This window comes from Schistocerca gregaria, chromosome 2 (genome assembly GCF_023897955.1).
Source record: "Schistocerca gregaria isolate iqSchGreg1 chromosome 2, iqSchGreg1.2, whole genome shotgun sequence".
NCBI classification, from domain to species: domain Eukaryota; kingdom Metazoa; phylum Arthropoda; class Insecta; order Orthoptera; family Acrididae; genus Schistocerca; species Schistocerca gregaria.
The window spans coordinates 434,381,911-434,387,910 of NC_064921.1; positions in this window are offsets into that span (position 1 = coordinate 434,381,911).

Consider the following 6,000-nt stretch of genomic DNA (forward strand, 5'->3'; position numbering starts at 1 on the left):
TCATATAGAAACGTAACGACTATTCGTGGTACTGTAAAATCTCACTTTCTCTTACTAAATACCTTACGTCGGTATGTTGAATCAATTATGAATATGTGGACGGTCCACTTTATGTCAAACGCCCTGCTTATTTTTACTTTTACTATAAATTCATTAATTTTTCTGGACATCGTACATCGAGTCTCTTATTGGAATTTGATGACTATTAGTGGAGTACTGTTCTGCTTGTGGAACACGTTAGTAACACATCGAATTACTTTTATTTGTGTTGGCTCTGTGCCATTCATCAGTTCCCCTTACGGCATGCCTCAAAGGCGAACATTAATTAAGAGTTTGTAGATAAGCATTTTGTGCCAACGGCTCAGCCACAGTGGTAACATCTATTCCCGTCAGATCACCGAAGTTAAGCTCTGTTCGGCGTGGCTAGCACTTGGATTGGCGACCATTCGGGTGTGTGGAGAGCTGTTGGCAAGCAGGATGACCGTTTGTGGGATATTGAGGAGCTACTTCTTTAAGAAGTAGCGGCTCCGATCATGAAAACTGACAACGGCTGGGAGAGCGGTGTGGTGACCATATGCCCCTCCATATCCCCATGCAGCGACGCCTACCAGCTAAGGACGACACGGTGGTCGGTGGGTACCGTTGGGCCTCCCGAGGTCTATTCGGACGGAGCTCAAATGGCTCTGAGCACTATGGGACTTAACTGCTAAGGTCATCAGTCCCCTAGAACTTAGAACTACTTAAACCTAATTAACCTAAGGACATCACACACATCCATGCCCGAGGCAGGATTCGAACCTGCGACCGTAGCGGTAGAAGATGCAACAATATGTCACGTCACACCGTAACACCTGTACCACCCCGGCTCGGACGGAGTAGATGAGCATTTTGCAATTTACCCTCGCTCTTTACAAGTGTCTCTTCAGATTCCCTCCGGTGGATAATAGACGGGCATTTGCTGCACACACTTCAGTGATGTTGTGATTCTGTAGTTTCATATAATTTCGGACTGCTTCAAAATGTTGTAGCTCTGTGATTCAGAAGATAATAAATCACGGTTTACTTCATTTGCCACTACAGAAAAAGTAGTAGTTCGAGTTTCAAAGTCGGCACTCTTACGTACTGATTGCATTTATTGTGGCATTGAATACGCAGTTAAGAATCCCAGTTTCTCTCGCAACGACGAAAATCGCTAACATTGGTGTTCCCATTGCATACACTGGTGTGCGAAACTTAAAGACGATAGTAAGTTTTGTGTGATGTGACACTGGAATATACATATTGAGAATTGCTACGATATAGTACGAAAGGTAACTGAAAGAAATACGAAATGAGACGATCAGGGATGACACCTCTATTCGAAGTCAGTAATTACACTGATATCACGGCGATTCATGACGGTCCTGTGGACATTAGTGAAGGTGGGACATGGTTGGTAAGTTACAGTCGGTTGGTGGATGTGGACGTGCTGCAGTACGCCTCCACAACGTATCCCACACATGCTCGGGCAGGCAGAGAAACGGGCAGGCAAGTCCACTAGCAGAATATCTTCTCGTACCAGGAGCTTCTCCAACTGTGGTCACGCATTGTCATCCATAAAAATGAAGTCAGGGCCGAATGCACCCCTGAAAAGATGTTCAAAAATGGCTCTGAGCACTATGGGACTTAACTGCTAAGGTCATCAGTCCCCTAGAACTTAGAACTACTTAAACCTAACTAACCTAAGGACATACACACATCCATGCCCGAGGCAGGATTCGAACCTGCGGCCGCAGCGGCCGCGCGGTTCCAGACTGTAGCTCCTAGAACCGCTCGGCCCCCTTGGCCGGCCGAAAAGAGGCTCACGGGGATGGAGTACTGTCTCACAATAATGGTGACCGATGAGTGTGCCGTATTCAAAGATGTAGAGGTCAGTACACCCATGCAACAATATGTCACGTCACACCGTGACACCTGTACCACCATGTTCGACATCGTTCCTAGGTGCATTACGTGTTCCCACCTCTCTCACAGTGAGGTGATGCCTAATATTGTCGAATATGATGGATCTGGTGGCGCAGGTGTTATGTTGTGAGGAATCATAATGTTGCATTGGTGTACTGACCTCCAAATCTTTGAACAGAGTGCACTTACAGACCAACGTTATTGTAAAACTAATCTTTCGCTAACCGCGTCTTTTCAGGGGTACATTTGGCCCTGACTTCATTTTTATGAGTGTCAATGCGCGGCGGCAGCCAACTGTGCGGTTGGAGGACCTCCTGGAGCGAGAGAATATTCGATGAATGGACTGACCTGCCCGTTCCACCGACTTAAATCCACATCCACCAACAGCAATCCAGTAGCTGTGGAGGAATTGAACGCGCTACTACTGGAACTCCTTACCCTTCTTCTGGCCAGCACTGGAGCGTGTTACAGAGAATATTGCTGTCCGTGGTGATGGAACCCCTTGTTAAGAACCGTATGCCATCTTAAGTAACTTCTATGGGACCATCGTGAATTATTGCCCTTGAATAAAAGGATCTTTCCTGTTTGTCTCAATGCCTATTCTTTCAGTCATGTTTTGTACCATACTGCAACATTTCTTTGTATGTTTGGTCAAACTTTCATCAAGCTGTGTTACTTGGCGGTACTGGTCATGCGAAAGTTACTTTTGTCCTTAAGGTCTCCATGCCACTGTACACGCTCGTTGAGATTATTTTTAAATGCCAGCAGACGATTGAGCCTTACGCTCGTGTACTGCTACATACATCAACGTCTATTTTGATACTTCTATAGGAGCTTATGTGAACGTATATGGAAACATAACGAGTATTAGCTCAGCAGCTCGCTGTTATGAGGCACCCATTTTACTCTAAAAGCGTGTAACAGCTTGTAACAGTAACAGTCTGCACCGTCCCCGGCGGACCGCTTAGTCACAGAGCTGCTAAGAAGCGTCCAGCGCGTCATGAATCGTCTTCTTAGCATTGTAATGGTTTGTTCCGAGCGAGACTAGTGATCACCTGCTAAGACGTTCGGCGCCGACAGCCTGCTTTGACACGGGAACTGTGCAGCAGCTCGTCCACAACAGCCTGGCTGGGGCGATGCCTGTGTCGTAAGCCACGTGTATGGACGCACACGCACGCGCTATCACACGCGCTCCGTGACTTTCTCCTGCCGCTGCGATAGTGCGTGCCGCAACGCCATCGCGCGAGAACGTGCGCACCCGCCCGCAACTCAACGCAGATGTCACAGTATCGCCAATTTTCACAAATCTCGTTGTGCATCCACCGCCACTAGCAGCTGACGCTCCACTGGACATGGGGCCTATTGACAACTTAACACCAAATAGGTTCGTGTAGCTAAAGTATAACTGTTAACCAACCACTAAAATGATATTCACTCTTCAGCGGAGAGTGCGCTGATTCGAAACTTCTTGGCTGATTAAAACTTTGTGCCGGACCGGGATTCGAACCTTTGAGTTTTGACTTGGGAAGTAGGAGGAAACTACTGGTAGAAGTAAGGTTGTGAGAGCGGGTCGTGAGTGATGCTTGGACAGTCCAACCTGTACCTCAAAAATACTAGAAATATATACTTTCCGTGGCGCGGTGAGCCTGAAAGTTCAGTTTGTTCAAAAAATGGTTCAAATCGCTCTAAGCACTATGGGACTTAACATCTGAGGTCATTAGTCCCCTAGACTTAGAACTACTTAAACGTAACTAACCTAAGGACATCACCCACTACCAAGGCCGAGGCAGGATTCGAACCTGCGACCGTAGCAGCAGCGCGGTTCCGGACTAAAGCGCCTAAAACCGCTCGACAACAGCGGCCGGCGCTTCAGTTTGTTCATACTGCCTTTTCCCAACACTGCCGCCCCATCTATCAACAGCCAATTCGACCTGAGAGCTCCATGCTATCATTGTATGAAAATATTTTGAAAAGCTGCAACCAGAATACCACTAAAAGGTGCAAGTTGCATCGCAGAAAATAACTTCCAGATGTTTTGGCTTTCAGGTTTAAGGCTGCCATTTTACATCGATTATAAATATAAAACTTACTAATATGTCCGTATCTAGCTCCATAGGGGACGACATATTGAAGCAATCCTTAGCTAGAATCTATCGGCAATTAATCGAACGCGCTCGTAAGCGTTATATGATTACCAAAGAACCTCACACAAATTAGCCGCAAGTTTGAAGAAATGTGAAGGTAAAGATTTTACTTACAAATATTATCTATTTGGCTAAGAAATGCAAAATAAAACTGATTCTCTTAGCTTTATGCGAAGTGCGTAGTCAAATATGGCACCAGATATTTAGGCAAAAAGACCATTCTTTGGAACTTGGTGAGAAAAAACACTACTATTACGAGAACGCCCATAAACGCTATAAAAGTCGACCAAGCCTTGCTACCAGATGGAAATTTACCCTTCGCACTAAAGACAGTATCATTTTGTTTTGTCTTGTTGGACACGACTTTTTTTTTTCTCGCCAGACTCAAGGGCACTGATATACAAGAATTTATGGAGAATTTGTCAGTGCAAAATCTGGGTGTTAAATCTCATGTAGAAACCAGATAAAGACCGACGGTGGACAACTATATGCCGCGCGAGATTTGCCGAGCGGACTAAGGCGCTGCAGCCATGGAGTGTGCGGCTGGTCCCGGCGGAGGTTCGAGTCCTCTCTCGGGCACGGGGGTGTGTATTTGTCCTTAGGGTAAGTCAGGTAAAGTAGTGTGTAAGCTTAGGGACTGATGACCTTAGCAGTTAAGTCCCATAAGATTTCACACACACTTGAACATTTTTGAACAACTATGTGAGAGCGATTCTCGAGATGGGTTAAGAAAGAAAAATGACGATGAAGGGTTAGCATTCAAATCAGTAACGCAGTCACCTGATGGAATAAGACACTTGGGAAAAATCAGGTAAAGTTACAAAAAAATAGACTTAAATGCTAACTCTTTCAAGACTGCTTGAGTGTGCAGCAGTGACAAAGCATTGTTGAATGTAACTTATTGTTTTTGTAAATGTAAGAAAAGAAAATTAAGTTTTGCATATCACACCTAACTTCATTACAAATACAGGATAATTAACAGGAACTGAGCAAATCACTCTCATTACAAAACATGAAAAAATCATTCATATTATTACGTTAATATCGTATGGTCACTTTCTTGTAATACACGTGAAATTCTCATTTTAGGAAAAAAAAACTTAAATCTTATGGCTTTTATAGAAAAAAACAAAGATGGCGTAGTTGGTAGAACACTTCTCCGCGGAGGACAAAGATCCCAGGTTCAGTTCCCAGTCCAGTAAGCAGTTTTAATCAGCCCATAAGTTTCATTAACTACCCTTTTATCCATTTTAACCAAACAAGTCCAGTGGATATTATGCTACAAAATTCATTCTGGTGATTGTAACATCAGTCATAACATCATACGACCGGCAACAGCTAAATTGGAGGTGACTGCTGGGCTGGAGGGAGCACACTCCTTTCGTATGACGAATGGAACAGTTCGACGTGACACGTGACGGATCACTTCATACCTATCAAATCGGCGCGACTGACGAGCCAAAAGGGCCACGTCGCTCGTGTCCAGTGCGTGGATCACTAAATCTTCGAGGTGGTGCGATCATTTGACTCATCACGTGCCACAGTATCCCTGAATATCCCTGTTCCGGCAAGAGCGACGCCTCCAAAGACAACTGTTGCATACGACTTCCCAGATTTAGAGAATTGCAGCATCGAGTGAGTGGTCCACAAAGCAGCAAATCATTCGCAAATTAAAAATTGTGAAGAGTAACCGGTGAACAACTGCAAACGTCCCCATCACAGGATGCACAATCCATCACTCCACACCTGAAGTTCTGACATATTACGTGTGCATGAAAACTGTCATTTGACGAACTAAGCACTGGAAAAGATTACCTGGGACTCGTTGATACCAGCGGTTATGATAGTACTATCACATCGAAAACCTCATGAGGGGTTGCATTCTGCTTGCCAGCAGACCATTCATCTACCT